Here is an 18957-nt window from a genome sequence, read left to right on the forward strand (position 1 = left end):
TGATGACATTAAGAACTGAGGAAGCTCTACAACACATAAGACGTATCACACAGGCTATACGATGACAGACACGGGCTGGAACCACCCTGCCCAGCACACGCTAGCGTCGTGCTGACGAGTAACCTGCTCCCCCTTTACCTGCCCAAAGGGGACCGCTCCTGGACATCCCTCTGCCCTACGCTAACTTTAAAACCTGTCCCTGCAATTGCCGACCTCGTCCCCTCCTTCCCCCGAACACACTGTGGTGCCGCTCCCTCGACTTATCTTTCAGAGGGCCAGGAGGCTTAATCCATTCGCAACGAGGAAAACCACAGTCCACCAACAGAATTCATCCTGCAGTCGCCAGGATCCTCTTCGTCACCTTTAAAGACATATCCAAACCACACACAACAGTGCGGTCAGTCAGCATCGCGTCAGTCAACACAGACCTTTACCGCAACACGCCCCTCCTCAGAAGCACCGCTGCGTTTCTGCTTACCTGCTCCGTGTCGACTCCAAAGTCGAATGCTGCGGCTGCGTGTGAGCCGGCACGGGCAGGGCGCGGGAAGAGCCACAAAAACACAGGGGAAGTGCAACGACTAAGTTTTTCGTCATTACATCACCAGCCAGGGAATTCCCAAAGGGGGGCCTGGGCAGAGGCACACGAGCGCAGATCCAGGCACCGATCTGTCTGTGTTCGAGGATCACCAAATGTGCTGCTTGCACCTGTATATTGGGGATTGCGCAGCCAGAGTTTACTGCCGCGCTTTGCCCTTTCCCACAGGAGGGCAGTAATCTCAAGCTTGTCCAACTGGGTGCTTCCGAGTCTCTCGCAGGCCTATGTTATCAAAACGCAGATGGTCTGCCTGTCAAGCACACGAGACTAAACAGTGATTAGTATGGTGTACCTGTTCTTCTACACCCCAGCTTTGAGTCACTTAGGCAGGTTTAGAATCCTCCTTGACATCCTTCTATTTCTTCTCCTGTGCAGATGGTCATCATTTGTGGCACCTAAAAGACCGAGAGACTCAAAATTACCATTGCACTCACAAGAAGTCACTGACCCTGTGTGCCTCCTCTCAACTACCTGGCTCGCCTCAAACCCTCATCCGCTCCCAAAGGCGGCGCACACAGTGCCTGCAAAGTAAAAGGGAGAAAAGCTTCACTGAGCTGACACATGATACTTTGCTATTAGACACTAAAAGGGGCCCGCGACAGCCTCGCCGGCTCGAACCGCTAATCGGCTTGCAGCATTGTCCATCTGAGCCTGTGTGCGGCACCTGCAAAAACACAAGCAAAGCAGCACATGCTGGCATACAGTCTGAAACTTCAGGCTGTGGATAACAATTCCCATCTTCCGCTGCTTTACCTTGACAGCTTGCCGGCCCAGCCTCCATCAGTTTGGATTGCTGCTTTGGGTCTTGCGCCCCACCTGTAAAACACAAGCGGCACGGGTTCCTTACAACTTGACCAGCCTGAAAAAGGACTGATACTTCAGCCCACGGAATGCCTGTCACCTGGACAAAGTCGGCCACTGAGTCAGCTCATCGCTTCAAGGATTGAAATTGAAAAAAAGATACCATAAATGCTGTCATACAGCCACCGGTCACATCTTCCCTCTAATGCCGCACATGGTGACCCGCCTTCTTATAGTGCTCCGATTGGCTCTGCTAAATCGCCCTGCACAGCTTGTCCCTCTGCATCTGAAAAACAACATCAAACGAGTCACCTGGATGGGAAGCAATGGCTTCCTCATTCCGATGGTCACATTCCCAATTACAAATACTATCTAGACTCCAACTACAGCCTGCCATAACAAAAAAAAACCAAACTCAAAGTGCCATGCGAAGCAGCCTTTTTGGTCTTTAAGGTGCAGACTCCTGCACTACTGCTGAACAGCATGTCCAACGTGGTGCTGCTCATCTTAAAAACCGCTAATGGAAGCACTGTCCATATAACCTGCTGATGGCTACGCGATCCCAGATGACTGTACCACCTTGGCCCCAACAGCCTGGACGCAGCAACATGTTAACCATAGACTCTTACTCCTATCCCACCTACCCCTGACTCAACACCCCCAGGCAGGGCGGCTCCGAGCCACACAAACACACAGATGGACAGACTGACGCTACACAAAATCCTACAATGTACCTCAAAGATGAGAGAAAACTCTCAGCGAGAATGACGACACCTCGACCAAAGACGTCATCGAGCAAAATGATGAGCGAGACCATAATGGTGAAGTGAGGGGCCTCGACGGAAACCCCGAAGAACAGGCAGAACGTCACGACCCGTGACAAGAAGTGACTCGCCAAACTGTGAAGATGAAGCCCGGTTTTCTGCATGTACAAGACCTAAGAGCGTAACGATGCGGGGCAGAAGGCCCGCGCCCTGAAAACGGATGGCCAGAGAGCAGAGCTGCTCACGCAGCTGGGAACCGCGCCGCAAACGAGGCCCGTCCAGACACTTGCGTGGCACCGCACCTATCCACGCTTTAGGCTTTTAATGCAAGAAAAGCGGCGCCCAAATGGCGCTATGCCGATGAGTACAGGCGTTCGAGACTCCAGGGGTGCCGCCTGAGGCACCGTGCCTTGCTCCTGGAGCATAAACCCAAAATCGAGATCTGACGAAGGTCTAATACACCAAAGACAGACCACACTGATGACACCACAGACGCAGGCTGGAACCGCCCTGCCCGGCACACGCTACCGTCGGGCTGAAGAGTAACCCGCTCCCTTTACCTGCCTAAAGGGGATTGCTCCGCGACAGCCCTCTGCCCTACACTAACTTTGAAAGCCATCCCTGCGACTCCCAAACTTGTCCCATCCCCCCCCCGAACACTTTCCACCGGCATTTCCTCAGCTTATCTTTCAAAGAGCAATGGGTCCAAAGCCGTCCTCAACAAGAAAAACACCACAGGCAGCCAAGTGGATTGATCCTGCATTCACCAGGTTTCTCTTCATCATCTGAAAAAAAAAAAAAAAAAAAAAAAAGTTATTCACACAACAAAACCACACATGAATCTACAGACAACAGCGTCATCAGTCAACATCGCATCAGTCAACACGCAATTTTCATGTGCCATCCCCAGCTCTGATGCACCGTGGCATTCCGCTCACCTGCTCTCCACTGATGCCACAGTCACACGGTGTGACGCTCATTGTTTGTAGCGCTTGAGTCACAAAATTACAATTGCATTTAAATAACTCACCAGCCCCAGGCGCCTCCTCTCTACAACACAGCTCACCTAAAATTCTCCTCCAATTCCAAATGCAGTCTGCACAGTACCTGCAAATCCAAAGGGAAATGCTTCACTGAGCTACCACAAAATACTTTGCTACAAGACGCCTACCCTGCCTACAACCCCCTCACCTGCTCCTATGGCTCGACAGCACGCGGCAGCACCCCACTGAGCCTGCATGCGGCACCTGCAAAAATCCAAGAGATACAGTACATGCTGAGACACTGCACTCAACCGTAGCCCCTGGCCACCGATTCGCATCTCCCGCCCCTTCCACGTGACAACTCGCCGGCCCATCCTCTACCGCTTGGGTCACCGCCTTCACCCTTGCGCACCACCTGTAAGACACAAACAACACCAGTCGCTTATCACTTCACTGGCAATACAACACCCAGACAACTAACTGCTACCCAATCACTCATCTTACCTGCACTGAATCAGCCCTGGTGCCTGTATCCCACAGTGCTCCTTGCTTCAAGCTTCCAACTGAAACAGAAAAATACCCTGATGTAGTCATCACAGAGCCACCGCTCACAGCTTCCCTCTAAGAGACCACACACCTACCCACCTTCTGACAGAGCTCCGCTCGGCTCTCCTACGTCGCCCTGCACAGAGCGTCCCCCTGCACCTGAAAAAACAATATCAAAGAAGTCACCTGGAGATGGAGAGATAGCTTCATAATGACAAGTGTTCCCATTGACAAGTGTCATCTACAGCCCAACTACAACCTGCCAGAACCAAAGCCCACTAATCAAACTCCACACAAACAGCCTCAATACCTTGGAGAGGCAATCTCCGTCGATACTGCTTAACAGCCTCTCCCTCATAGCTCTGCTGCGCCCCTAAGAACGTTACCAAAAAAAGCTGCCCATGCAACCCGCCGATGGCTACTCGATCCCAGGTGACTGTACCACCTTGGCCCCAACAGCCTAGCCAGATCGCTGGGTTAAGCACACACTCTTACTGCCATCCCACCTACCCCTGACTCCACACCCCCGGGCAGGGCGGCTCCAAGCCACACAAACACACAGATGGACAGACTGACGCTACACAAAATCCTACAATGTACCTCAAAGATGAGAGAAAACTCTCAGCGAGAATGATGACACCTCGAACAAAGCCATCATCGAGCAAAATGATGAGCGAGAGCGTAATGGTGAAGTGAGGGGCCTCGACGGAAACCCCGAAGAACAGGCAGAACGTCACGACCCGTGACAAGAAGTGACTCGCCAAACTGCGAAGATGTACACGCAGAAAACCGGGCTTCAAGACCTAAGATCGTAACGATGCGGAGCAGAAGGCCCGCGCCCTGAAAACGGATGGCCAGAGAACAGAGCTGCTCATGCAGCTGGGAACCGCGCCGCAAATGAGGACCGTCCCGACACTTGCGTGACACCGCACCTATCCACGCTTTAGGCTTTTAATGCAAGAAAAGCGGTGCCCGAATGGCGCTATGCCGATGAGTACAGGCGTTCGAGACTCCAGGGGTGCTGCCTGAGGCACCGTGCCTTGCTCCTGGAGCATAAACCCAAAATCGAGATCCGACGAAGGTCTAATACACCAAAGACAGACCACACTGATGACACCACAGACGCAGGCTGGAACCGCCCTGCCTGGCACACGCTACCGTTGGGCTGAAGAGTAACCCGCTCCCTTTACCTGCCTAAAGGGGATTGCTCCGCGACAGCCCTCCGCTACCTTTACAAATCCTTTCCTACAATTGTCTCCCTTGTCCCCTCTCCTGTGCCTGTTCTTCAACTCATCTTTCAAAGGGCTGGGGGTCCAAATCCATCCTTGACTTAACACGCAAAAAACAGCTAGCTGGTATGTTCCTGCAGTCACCGGGTCCATCATCTGCAAAATAAAGAAATAAAAATCCCCACCAAATCCAGAGTCAGAAGCAACAATTAATTATGGCACCTAAAACACTAAAGAAACACAAAATTACCATTGCGCTTGCATAAAGTCACAGGTCACGTGCTCCTCCTCGATACTACCCGGCCCACCTCAATTGCAGGAGACCGCAACGGAACAGACCTCATCGACACCCAAATCCCACTGCAAAAACATCTCAGAAAGTCTGATGAACCTGCCTCCCTTTCCCCTCTCCCAAAGCTTCAGAACCCCCTTCTCTTCTCCTGAACTGACAGGGAAGGAACCCCGCTTCTTCCAGACAACTCCCGCCCTGTATGAGAGCCTCTGAACCCCCTCTTGTCAGCTGCCCCTCGGGAGCTGCTCTTCCGAGCCGTGCCCTGCAGGCAGCTTTCTTCCCATGGACTCTGGGCTGTGTTACGGACCCACAAAGCCAGTGAAAACCACTATACCTTAAATCTCTGCTACTTTCTTGAGAAATGCTACACTCCATATACAGATGTATACAAGATGCTCACCCTAGTGCCCACTAAATAATCTTATCGTTGCTCCTATTAAGAAAATTTATATTAGCAACTTACACTGTATGTAACAAAACTGGTGAGAAAAACCCACAAAGTTCCATCTCCAATTAAGTCAGTAATTCCAAGAAAATGCAGGGTACCTGGAAAAAAAAAGAAATACATACTATTAAACCATCTTACCATCCCTGAACGCTCAATACAAAACTACTAACCTAAAAAAAAAAAAAAAAAAAAAAAAAAAGAAAAAGAAAGAACACATTTATTTTCTATTAAATATGCTGCTGAACCTTAACTGGTCTGGAAGGTCTTTCCTAGAACTTATGAGTTCCCCTTCTCTAAATGTAAAAACACACCAGCCCAAACAGCTGAGCCAGCTCCAAAACTACATTTGACCACAGGATCAGCAAAAGACCTACACCGAAGACACCCAACTGCAGAATGAGCTCACTCAGCTGAGGCTGTGGCTCATATACCTCAGGCCCCGCCTGCCACCCTTCCCACAACCCCCTGGGAAGGGGTGGGATGGACCAGCAGAAGGCATAAAGGCCGCCGCAGGGGTAGCAGCTCCTTTTCTCGTCAGCCTTAAGTTTACAGCATGTGAGAGAGTAAACAGGGAAAGTGGCGCTTACAAGAAAGGCCGATATCTGCTTTTCTACTGTGACTGAAGTGATGGCGTCAGCAACGTGATCGGGTAAGAAATTCAACTTAATGTTCCATTGCGTAGATAGAAAGAATTAGAAATCATACTAAGCCCTAAAAGACACTAGTTTGCTAAATGTAATAATGATATTATCATCAAAATTTATGTGCTTTAGTTTCCTTTCAAACAAAATACAGAGCTTCGGGGTCATGCTTTACTTTTAGCGGGACTGTGCATACTACCTACTTTCTGCCAGAATTATGTGCTGGATAGGACTGAAGGACAAAGCGGAACTAGATCCCGTGAGAAAACCTTCTCAAAAGTATCTCCACTTGTAAAGTACATTGTTTACTGTAAAGTACTGACAGTGTAGAGCCCTACGTGATCTCTCCTCGACCTATATCATTAACAGAACTAGATGAGTCCGAAAGGACAGAAAGCACCAAAACACGTGGAAATTCAATAAAAGTATCAGAAATGGTATGAAGCATTCTAAGTAACACCTGAGTACGTAGAACAAAAATAAATTGCAAAGGACAACAAAAACCACTATGGGAAGTATGTCTATAAAAATAGATGAGGGCTTTCTAAAAGGAGATCTGAGCCAACGATAGGCATCTTTAGGGTACCGGATATGATATAGAAACATACTATAAGACAGACACCAAACAGGTGGCTCTGGAGCATACAGATGGTTTCGGAAAAAGTTCTATCAGAACAGGAGACGTGGTCAGAGGAATTAGAAAGGTCCCAAAGGGGCCAGAGACACCAAAGGAGATGGGGAGGTGCGACGAGCTCAAAAGGGAATTGAGCAAAATACAGATGTCCTCGGGGACCTGGGGACTGACTGGAGGGTGACCAGGGGTGACAGGACAAAAAGACAGACCAGAGTAAGAGATGGGAACTCGGGAAACATTCTGAGGGGGAAAGAGGGGTGTGGAGTGCCCTCTGGAGCTAAAATGGGACTCTGGGACGTAGCGGTTGTGTCACGAGAGCTCGGTGGGAGCAGCGGAGGAGTCCCAAGGGGCCTGAGAGCTCCAAGAAGCCTCAGAAATAAGGATGAGGAACTCCAAAGGGGATTTCGACAAAGTACAGATATTTTCAGGGCACTGGGGGCAGAATGAAGGCATCTTAAATTGCAAATAGTAAGCTAAGGGCGCTCTGAGGTGCACAAAAAAATACTACCAAAAGGAAGCTGAAGTGCTCTAAGAGCGCTGTGGAGTACGAGAAAGGACTCGGAACACAAGGCTATAGAGAGTAGAGGCATTAGGAGGGGGCAGAGTAAGAAAAGAAGGCTCAGAGCCACGGCGGATGCCTCAGATTTCCAGGAGGGCATCTGGGCAAATCACAGATGAATGAATGAGAGAAGCACCTAATGGTGATACCCTCAACAGCAGAGAGAAAAATAAAGGAGCATTGTATGGCAAAGAAAAACCAGAGGCTCTGACGGCCCGAAAGAAAGGGAGATTAAGTGCTATGAGGTGCTGGGGAGATCAAGGAGGGTCTCGGGAAGCGTCTTGATGGTGAGGAGAGGGGTGTCTATGAGGGCTGAGGGACCAAAGAAGGCTTGGGGATGACAAGGAGGAACTCTGGTGATCCTCTGAGTGGAGTACAGATGGTCTCGGGTCGCAGGGGACAGAATGCGCAATCCTAGGTAGTGCAGAAGAACAAATGAGTGCTCTACGGCTCAAAGATGCCCCCCCCTGAAGAGCTACAAGATGGATGTGGAGCACTGGGAAAGTCTCAGAAGTCGGAGGGACAGAAAAATGACTGGGAACACGATGACTGAATTTCAACAGAGTAACTGTGTCATTGGAGGGCCAGGGAACTAATAGAGGCACAGCTTGAGGGAAGAGAGGACAGAAGGACTGGGCTGGGTCTTGAAGAACGGTCCGGGAACACCTGCCCGTCAGAGTCGCGAGGTTCAGACCGGACCCCCTTGCTCTCTAAACTCCGCAGAAAGGAGTCTAGGTGGAACCGGTCTTAGCCTCTGACCGTAAATAAAGAGTTTGTGCCCCAGGTTCTGTCACAAAGTTGATTTATTAACAGCTCGGGGCCTCCAAAGAGGGACCCCGTGGGTTCTTTTCCTGTGCTTTTTAAAGCCTCACATTCTATTGCGTAAGCTATTCATGCACATGTTCACGTGACGAGTGTGGCTCTTGACCGATCAAATTGTTCAACGGTTACGTGTCCTCTTTGATGACTGGAGGTTTAGTGCAGGTGATTTTACCACCTTATGCAGTTTCAGGATCTCTCTGTCTCATCCGTTGATGTATGTCATCTGTCTTCTGATGATTCTGGGCAGAACGGTCCCTTTTTTCATTTCGAAGAATTATAGTTTCCCCTTGACCAAAACAGTCGCTCTAATTCATAATGTTAAGTATACAATCTTCATTATTATTACTTATACAATTTCATTAAGTTAGTTAGGTTACAATGTATCAAAGTCATACAAAACTACTAGCTGTTCTTGTGCTAAGAAGGAGTTCCGCCAAAGTTTGCTACGTTGCTGTTACATCTTGCCGTCTAAGGCTTTGCTGATCTAGCTAGAAACACTAGGGAAAACTTTGGTTTCCCACTCTGGGTAGCAGATACGGACTCGGGAACTCTTCCGAGGGAACAAGAGGGGTGTGATGCCTGCGATAAAGCTAAACGTATGCTAAGGGCAACCTTGAAAGCATCCGTAGGTGTTGCGACATGGTGAGAGAGACCAAAGAAGACTCAGGGACGTGAGGAGGGAGTCCGGAGAGGCTGGGGACCAAATGGAAGCACGCTAGATGGCAGAGAGGATGATAAGAGAACTCTGAGGCACAAACAAAGAGAGGACGGGTGTCTGAGGGAAAGAGCTCAGACAGAAAATTTGATCGGGGATCGAGTAAATAAGAAAGAAAATCAAAAAATAGCGATGGCAATCTCAAAAGACGTAGAAAGAAAATCTAAAAAGAGAGGGCACTAAGGAAAGGCAAGAAATAATTAAAAATACAGACAGCAAAGGAGATAAATGTTGACAGAAAGCCTTCAGAACATCCGTGATTAAAGAATCAAGGAAAAAATTAGAAAATAGCAATGGCACACTAAAATGCAGGAGTAGGAAGAAAATTTTAAAAGCAATAGCACAAAGGAAGACAATTTTTATAAGATGGCAAAGAGACTAAAAGTAGGCATAGCAAGAACATTAAAAAAGCGATAAGCAACAGAGGAAGTAAAGACAAAGATTAACGGCAAACTAAAACAGATGTAAAAGAGAATTTTAAAAGCGATGGCACTAAGGAAAGACGAGAAAATTAAAAAAGATAAGCAATAAAGAGTATTAGGGAAACAGGCAAAAAACCAGAAACTATGAACAGCTAACTGATTCAGACAGGTAGAATGAAGATTTTCAAAACTGTCAGCATTAATGAAAGAAAAAAGTTTAAAATAAACACAGACAATGAGATAAAAGCAGATAGAAAGAACAAGTTAAAAGCAAGAGCAATTAGACAAAGAAATAAATAAAAATGAAAATATAGGGACAGCAAACTAAATAAAAATCTTTAAAAGCAACAGGGTACATGACCAGCACAGAACACTTAATAAATGAGTATTGGCAACTTCATAAAAGTAAACATAGAAAGAGATATGGCAACAGGGTAAGACGCAGACAGGAAAACATTACAAAATGGGGATAGCTAACTGAATAACAGTTCACCTAGTGATAAAATGTAAAAAGCAAACGGATTAAGAAACAGGAGAGGGAGAGAAAATACAGCAGAGAAGCTTATAGGTCAAGATAAAGACAAAGAGATTACTTACCAATTACTGTCACAGACAAACCAGACTCAACTTGGGGAAATTAAGTCATTGTTCCTCAAATAATGCAAATAAGAACAAATCCAAAAACCACCTTCCTGCCACCCCTCCCTCTTTTCCTGGGTGCCTCTTCTCTCCTGACTTCTCTACATCCCACCCCTGACCAACGTAGGGGGACATGGCATGGGGGTTGCGGCTCCTTCCTCCTCAGGCTCTTTTTCTGCTCCAGTGTGGGGTCCCTCCCATGAGGCCGCAGGTCCTGCCAGGAGCCTGCTCCAGCACAGGCTCTCAGCTTCCTTCAGGCACAGCCACCTGCTCCGGCCTCGGGTCCTCCACGCGCCGCAGGGGCACGTTGGCTCCACCCTGGACCTCCCTGGACTGCAGGGGGACAGCCTGCCTCACCATGGTCTTCACCACAGGCTGCAGGAGAATCTCTGCTCTGCTTCCTACCAGCGCTGCCGATGGGCTCAGCTTTAACCAGCAGCACATCCATCTCAGAGTGGGAACTGGCTGTGCCCAACATGGGACCAACAGGCGGTGTCTTCTCACAGAACCCACCCCTGCAGCACCCGCCCCAGCTAATGACACTTTGCATGGTAAACCCAATGCAACAGCGATGGGCTACAGGGCAGGAAGGAGGAAGCAACAGGAAACCACGCTGACAGAGATGAAAAAAAAAAAACAACCAAAAAAGAGCAATGGGCCACAAGGCAGAGAAGGAGGAATGAAAAAAGGGGACAGTGAGGTAGACAGAGATAAACGGAAACATACCAAAAAACCTTGATGAGCTGAAGGGGAGAGACAGAGCAATTAAAGAATGGGGATGGGGAGCCAAGCAGAGAGAGAACAATAAAGGTAAAAATGGACTGTGGGACACACATTTTATATTCTAAAATCCTTTATGTAATAGAGGAGGGTTTTTGTAGAGTAGATTTGTATTTTGAACACCTTCGCTATACACAAACAAACAGTCATATGTCAATAGATAGTAAAATGAGAGGGTTTTCTCTATTTCAATGGCTCCCACCCATGTTTCCAGATTGTAATGTTTTCTAATGTCCCCTATGAATCTCCCTCCTCTGAGGCATACACCCCCCACCATGGACCTTGGGCTGCCGTAAATGGCATCATCCTATTTCAGCGTATTACCAAATAGGCCAGAAGACAGAGGAAGGATTCAGGTGGACATGCGGCATGTCCTTTAAAGATGAGAAGTATATGAAAACTTCAAATGAGTGTTGATCCATTTGATGAAATTTTGCAGCCATTGTTAGTGTGGCAGTAAAGCTGCTGTCTGTTCTCGGGAAAAGGCTTATCCCTCCCCCTTTCCCTTCAGGTGGAAAATGTATGCGTGTGATTCTATACTAAAAAATAAAAAAATAATTAAAAAAAATAGGGGGAAGGGGCAGGGGAAGGGATGTGTGCAGGGAGGGGAAAGGGAGGAAGGGAGGAGGGAGGGGAGGGGGAAAAGGGGGGAAAACGGGGGGGGAGGGGGGTAAAGGGTGGGAAGGGGAGGAGGGGGGGAAGGGGGGAGGGTGGGGGGAGGGTGAGGGTGAAGGAGAGGAGGAGGGGGCAGGGGGGAAGGGGAGGGGGGAGGAGGGGGGGGAAGGGGAGGGGGGGAAGTGGCAACACAGGACAGGGGAAAGAATGGCTAAAATCAGCAAGGAGGGACAGGGGAGTAAGAGAGAGTGAGGCAAGGGGAGACAAAAGGTGGAAAGTGGGTGTGAAGAAAGGTAAAAATCGGGAACAGCAGGGGAAGAATAGGAAAGGTGGAATGGGAGGAAGAAAAGTTACCTGGGGAAACGGGGGAAGGAAAGGCAGAAATGGGGGAACAGGGTAACAGGAAGGAAACAATGGGAAGGGGGAAAGGGGTCAGGAGTGAAAACAACAGCAGGGGAAGATGGGGGGGTAGACGGGAGAAAGAGGTGGGAGGGGAACAGGGAATGGACAGAAAAGGGGAGGGGGAAAGAGAGGGGAAAGAAGGGAAGGAAAAGGAGGGTGGGAGAAATGGAAGGAGGAAAGGGGGAGAGGGAACAGTAGGAAAACAGGAAAGAGGGAACATGTGAGGGGGAGGAGTAAAGGAAAGGGAGAACACAGAATGGGAGGTGGGAAAAAGGAAAAGTAAGAAAGGAGAAATAGAAGATGGGTAGAAAGCGGTGGGAGAAAAGGAGAACGAATGAAAAGGGGGACAGAGAATGGAAGCAAAGAAAGGGGAAAACGGAATGGGATGGAGGAAGAAAATTTCAATCAGGAAAGAGGGGACAGAGCAAAAAAGAGCAAATGGAGAAAAGAGGACAAAGGGGGGGAAGGGCAAAGGGAGTACAGGGGAAGAGGAGGGGGAAAGGGACAAAGGGGAGGTGGAAAGAAAAGGGGAAAGGGGGGACAGCAGACTGCGGAGAAGAAAAGCAGAAAGGGTGAGACAGAAGATGGAGTGAGGGGAAGTAAAGAGAGAAATTGGACGGGGGAGAGAAAGGGGGCACATGGGACACGTGGGGTGCAGGGGGAACTGAGAATGAAGGAGAGGGAAAAGGGGGGATCCGGGGGATGGCAACAGGGAAAGAGGCAATGGTGGAAGGAGGGAAGGCAAAAGGACACAAGGGAAGAGGGAAAGGGGCAACAAAGAGGGAAGGCAAAACGGAAAACGGATGACAAAGGGGAACAGTAAGGAGGAAAGGTGCGACGTGGGAGGGGATGGTAGGGGAACAGGGCGACAGGGAGGGGGACAGCAAGGGGAAAAGAGGTGACATGGGTGGAAGGCAAGGGGGAAGAGAGAATAGGAGATGTGGAGGAAAGAGGAGACTGCGGGGGGGGGAGAAAGGGAAGAAACAATAAAGGGGGGGTGGGTGAGGTGTAAAGATGGAAAAACAGGGGCAAGGGGAGTAGAAAGACAGAGAGGAGAGATATGGAACAGGAGAGACAACACAGGGGGAAAGGGGGGGACAGCAAATGGAGTAGGGGAAAGGAAAGAGAGAATGGGATAGGGAGGAAAGAAAGGAGGAAAGAGGGGATGTGGGACAGTGGAAAAATGGAGAAATAAAAAAAAGGGGTGATGCGGAGGCAAGGAAATGAGGAAAGGGAGGACAGGGATGGAAGGAAAATGAGAAAAAGGGGACCGGGGGGAAGGAGAGGGACAAAGGGATACTGGATATGTTGGGGGGGGGACGGAGAAAGAAGTAAAGTGGCAACAGCAGGGAAGCCAACGGGGAAAGACAGAAAGTGGGTACAGAGTATGAGGGTCAGGAAAAGGGAGAGTGTAACTGGAGGGAAGAAAACGGAAAGGGGGAAGTGCAGAAACAGCTTTGGGTGGGGGCAAGGAAAGGGGAAAGCAGGGAGAAGGATGGCTTGAGAATAAGGAGGAGAGGGGAAAGGGAGAATGGAACAGTACAGAAAGAAAGGAGGAAACGGGGGACAGAACAGTGCAGAACAAAAAGGAGGAAAAGTGGGGCGGGGAAAAACAAAAAGGGGGGAATGAGTGAAAAAAGGAAAGGGGGGAAGGGAAAGTAGAAACAGTGGGGGAGAAAGAGGGCACGAGCAAGGTGTAAAGATGGAAAAACAGGAGCAACAGTTAGGTGGAGGCCGGAAGGTGGAGGCTGGAAAGTGGAGGCCGGAAAGTGGAGGCTGGAGGCCAGAAAGTGGAGGCTGGAGGCCGGAAAGTGGAGGCCGGAGGCCAGAAAGTGGAGGCTGGAGGCCAGAAAGTGGAGGCTGGAGGCCAGAAAGTGGAGGCCGGGAAGTGGAGGCCAGAAAGTGGAGGCTGGAGGCCGGAAAGTGGAGGCCGGAAAGTGGAGGCCGGAGGCCGGAAAGTGGAGGCCAGAAAGTGGAAGCTGGAGGCCGGAGAGTGGAGGCCGGAAAGTGGAGGCTGGAGGCCAGAAAGCGGAGGCCGGAAATTGGAGGCTAGAAATTGGAGGCTGGAGGCCGGAAAGTGGAGGCCAGGAGGTGGAGGCCGGAACGTGGAGGCCAGAAAGTGGAGGCCGGAAATTGGAGGCCGGAGGCCAGAAAGTGGAGGCCGGAAAGTGGAGGCCAGAAAGTGGAGGCTGGAGGCCAGAAAGTGGAGGCCGGGAGGTGGAGGCTGGAAAGTGGAGGCCAGAAAGTGGAGGCCGGAGGCCAGAAAGTGGAGGCCGGAAAGTGGAGGCCAGAAAGTGGAGGCTGGAGGCCAGAAAGTGGAGGCCGGAAAGTGGAGGCCGGAAAGTGGAGGCCAGAAAGTGGAGGCTGGAGGCTGGAAAGTGGAGGCCGGAAAGTGGAGGCTGGAGGCCAGAAAGTGGAGGCCGGAAAATGGAGGCCAGAAAGTGGAGGCTGGAGGCCGGAAAGTGGAGGCCGGAGGCCCGAAAGTGGAGGCCGGAAAGTGGAGGCTGGAGGCCGGAAAGTGGAGGCCGGAAATTGGAGGCCGGAGGCCAGAAAGTGGAGGCCAGAAAGTGGAGGCCGGAAAGTGGAGGCTGGAGGCCAGAAAGTGGAGGCCGGGAGGTGGAGGCTGGAAAGTGGAGGCCAGAAAGTGGAGGCCAGAGGCCGGAAAGTGGAGGCCGGGAGGTGGAGGCCGGAAAGTGGAGGCCAGAAAGTGGAGGCCAGAAAGTGGAGGCTGGAGGCCAGAAAGTGGAGGCCGGAAAGTGGAGGCCGGAAATTGGAGGCCGGAGGCCAGAAGGTGGAGGCCGGGAAGTGGAGGCCGGAGGCCAGAAAGTGGAGGCCAGAAAGGGGAGGCCGGAAAGTGGAGGCCGGAGGCCAGAAGGTGGAGGCCGGGAAGTGGAGGCCGGAGGCCAGAAAGTGGAGGCCGGAAAGTGGAGGCTGGAGGCCGGAAAGTGGAGGCCGGAAAGTGGAGGCCAGAAAGTGGAGGCTGGAGGCCAGAAAGCGGAGGCTGGAAATTGGAGGCTAGAAATTGGAGGCCGGAGGCCGGAAAGTGGAGGCCGGAGGCCAGAAAGTGGAGGCCAGAAAGTGGAGGCCGGAAAGTGGAGGCCAGAAAGTGGAGGCTGGAGGCCAGAAAGTGGAGGCCGGAAATTGGAGGCCGGAGGCCAGAAAGTGGAGGCCAGAAAGTGGAGGCCGGAAAGTGGAGGCCGGAAAGTGGAGGCTGGAGGCCGGAGAGTGGAGGCCGGAAAGTGGAGGCTGGAGGCCGGAAAGTGGAGGCTGGAGGCCAGAAAGTGGAGGCTGGAGGCCGGAGAGTGGAGGCCGGAAAGTGGAGGCTGGAGGCCAGAAAGCGGAAGCCGGAAATTGGAGGCTAGAAATTGGAGGCTGGAGGCCGGAAAGTGGAGGCCAGGAGGTGGAGGCCGGAAAGTGAAGGCCAGAAAGTGGAGGCTGGAGGCTGAAAATTGGAGGCCGGAAAGTGGAGGCCGGAAATTGGAGGCCGGAGGCCAGAAAGTGGAGGCCGGAAAGTGGAGGCCAGAAAGTGGAGGCTGGAGGCCAGAAAGTGGAGGCCAGAAAGTGGAGGCCGGAAAGTGGAGGCTGGAGGCCAGAAAGTGGAGGCCGGGAGGTGGAGGCTGGAAAGTGGAGGCCAGAAAGTGGAGGCCGGAGGCCGGAAAGTGGAGGCCGGAGGCCAGAAAGTGGAGGCCGGGAGGTGGAGGCCGGAAAGTGGAGGCCAGAAAGTGGAGGCCAGAAAGTGGAGGCTGGAGGCCAGAAAGTGGAGGCCGGAAAGTGGAGGCCGGAAATTGGAGGCCGGAGGCCAGAAGGTGGAGGCCGGGAAGTGGAGGCCGGAGGCCAGAAAGTGGAGGCCAAAAAGGGGAGGCCGGGAAGTGGAGGCCGGAGGCCAGAAAGTGGAGGCCAGAAAGGGGAGGCCGGAAAGTGGAGGCTGGAGGCCGGAAAGTGGAGGCCGGAAAGTGGAGGCCAGAAAGTGGAGGCTGGAGGCCAGAAAGCGGAGGCTGGAAATTGGAGGCTAGAAATTGGAGGCTGGAGGCCGGAAAGTGGAGGCCGGAAAGTGGAGGCCGGAGGCCAGAAAGTGGAGGCCAGGAGGTGGAGGCCGGAGGCCGGAAAGTGGAGGCCAGAAAGTGGAGGCTGGAGGCCGGAAAGTGGAGGCTGGAAACTGGAGGCCGGAGGCCAGAAAGCGGAGGCCGGAAATTGGAGGCTAGAAATTGGAGGCTGGAGGCCGGAAAGTGGAGGCCGGAAAGTGGAGGCCGGAGGCCAGAAAGTGGAGGCCAGGAGGTGGAGGACGGAGGCCGGAAAGTGGAGGCCGGAAAGTGGAGGCTGGAAACTGGAGGCCGGAGGCCAGAAAGCGGAGGCCGGAAATTGGAGGCTAGAAATTGGAGGCTGGAGGCCGGAAATTGGAGGCCGGAGGCTGGGGGGGAACACCTAATTTGCATAATTAATTGTTTCATTTGCATAATGAGGCACTAATTATTTAATTAGGTAATTGGGTAGGCAATTAGTATTCAGGTGTTCCAGTGCTCAGGAGTGTCTGTATATAGGAAAACCCTACAAATAATAAGTGTAGCATGGCACTAGAAAAGGGCATGCACTCAGGCACTACCCTTTTCTATAGGAACAGCTCTTTGAATGCCACGAGGCATGCCCTTTCCTAGTTTGGCTATTTCATCTGTCTAACTTCGGTTCTCCTTATGAGTATTCTGTAGTGAGACTCCTACAGCACCTAACACCCACCAACTGGGGCTCAAAGGCGCGCCTGTTGCACACAACCAGTCACAAATGACTCTCGCACGTCTCTGTGAACATTCCAAGTCAGATACGCGCGAGCTCAACAACGCCCAGTCATGTTCCACCATGCGCACCTGCCGTCTGACCTATGCGTGCTCACGCACATGCTCCGTACCCGAGTCATGCATGCCCCTGTACCTGGCCAAACTTGCAGCACGCCCCTGGACCCGGCCAAATGCATGGCGAAACAAAGGGTAAGGATGAGAGCAAACGATACTTTAATAGTTACATGTGCGGACAACAACATTTGGCATTTAATCAACCGAAAGACGTTGTGGGCTCTTAATGGACATTTCACTTTACTCCTCAGACTGATCTCTTCCTCACACTGCTCCTGAAACTTCATTTGGTACTACTCTTATCTCCCTACCGCCTCTCCCATGTGATGGAAACTGCCTGGCCCTAGGGAGCACCTGCAGAACTTTTACATTAACTTGGATGCGGCTAACGCCACTAAAGGAACCGCCTCATCTGCACCTACGTTGACTTAGAGCTCATCCTGATAACTACGCCTACCTTCCTTTCCCCCGATGCAATTTACTCAAAGGAACGGTTCTGGCCCCAGTGGACAGTGACAAACAATAACAACTTGGATGCGAGGGCATCCCATAAGGGCTACTGTGACATTGAGTACAGGCCAAAAGTCCACCGGGGCTAAGACAGTAAAGAAACTCCTATCCCGCATAACCCTCGACACCGTGGCCGCTGTCCAGTTCTTCCTGGCCTCGCCGCGTAAGTACGTGCCTTCCTATAGCTACCGCTCCCCTCGGGGATGCGCTCTCTTCCCACGTGTGCATCAGGTTCCCTCTTCTTGATGATGTCATCTGTAAAACCTGCTGCTCTTTGCTCAGACCTTGGCTAAACAAAACAACAAACAATTAAAGATAATGATGCCATATTTCTCACAGCCCTTCCCGACACCGTACCTCTGTTGCCAAATACTGAAAAGTGTACCTGCTGCAATACCCATTCCTCCTCCATACTGCCCAGCTCCCCCTACATTGCTCCCTGACCATTAACAACCGCTACACACAACTCTCCGAAATGACAAACCCTATTCACCTACCAAGACAATGTGCCCCAAGAACTCCAAATCCAGGAGCCTAAGTGACCCTGCCTGCAAAAACCCCGGCCCCTGCCTCACCTCCACCCAAACTTTGGCGATGAACGGCGCCTCGCAGAGCGGCCAGGACTGGGGGGAAAAAAAAAACAACCACGGGAAGAAAAAAAAAAATCCCCTGGCTGGGGTTTTTGTATTCCAGTTCTTTGCCCTACGAGCCTGCAAATCGCTGACTGTTCAGAGCCCCATCACGCTGCTCTACACCTCTGCTCTTTCTGGACGCTTACTGCAAGTCACCTACAACTGCATAAAAACCCCAAATGCATTACTGTCTTACCTTATCTTACCTCACAGTCTGTTTCTCATTCTCTCCGCTCCCAGCCATGTGCAGGAAGATGGAGACCCTTTAACTATCTATGCTGCCTACACAATACCATATGATACATACAACCGTGTATGAGCTGTGTAATGTGCACCCAAGTCAAACAACTTGACGTGCCCTTTGAGCGCCATCGAGACAAAATACAATACAGGGTGGTACAATGCGGGTCCATCTCCGATGGCAGTAGAGACGGTTAGGGAGTGGTATGACGCAAGATGGTCTCCGGCAGCAGTCCGGATGATTACAGAGGGGTGCCGACAAAAGGCAAACACCGATTTGGGGCGATACACTGCGAGATGCTCTCGGCTGTCGGTAGATGGTGATGCAGACCCAGACATGGCAAATCCAATATGTAGCTGAACAAGGCAGTACGCATTCAAATACAGAACACTGCAATAAAAAACCCACAATATGCGGTGGTATGATGCAAGACCATCTCAGAGGGCGGTCGAGACAATTTCGTGGTAGTACAATGCAAAACCGATACTCAGCAGAACACTACAATACACATTCAAATACACAGTAATCCAATAACAACACACAATATGGGGTGGCACAAAGCCAGATGATCTCTGCTGGTGGGCGAGATGGATATGGAGTGTCACGATGCGATACAAAGTAGAGCTACGCAATATGAGATGCTCTCCAAAGTCAGTCAAGACTACTACAGAGGAATACAATGCAAAACCAATACAGAGAGGTACAGTGGAATAGGCATTTAAATAGGCAATGATCCAATAAAAAAAAAAAAAAACAAAAAAAAAAAAACCAAACCACACAACCAGGGTCATACAATGCAAAACCGTCTCCGATGTCAGTTGAGACTGTTACAGAGCTATACAA

The 18957-nt window shown here is 51.0% G+C and overlaps 2 long non-coding RNA genes across 2 annotated transcripts; both read right to left on the minus strand.

Annotated features, from left to right (window-relative positions):
- Positions 1–920: 920 nt before the first annotated feature.
- LOC309684836 lies at positions 921–1638 on the minus strand. Its single transcript, XR_014270356.1, has 4 exons — positions 1560–1638; positions 1349–1411; positions 1067–1116; positions 921–990 (listed from the first exon to the last, which is right to left on the minus strand). It is a non-coding gene; the product is annotated as an uncharacterized lncRNA (long non-coding RNA).
- A 1866-nt stretch (positions 1639–3504) lies between these two features.
- Positions 3505–3843, minus strand: LOC309684835. The gene is made up of 3 exons (XR_014270355.1): positions 3789–3843; positions 3648–3706; positions 3505–3558 (listed from the first exon to the last, which is right to left on the minus strand). It is a non-coding gene; the product is annotated as an uncharacterized lncRNA (long non-coding RNA).
- Positions 3844–18957: the final 15114 nt, after the last annotated feature.

Source organism: Vanellus vanellus (assembly GCF_965231255.1).
Source record: "Vanellus vanellus genome assembly, contig: HAP1_SCAFFOLD_1061, whole genome shotgun sequence".
Lineage (NCBI taxonomy): Eukaryota > Metazoa > Chordata > Aves > Charadriiformes > Charadriidae > Vanellus > Vanellus vanellus.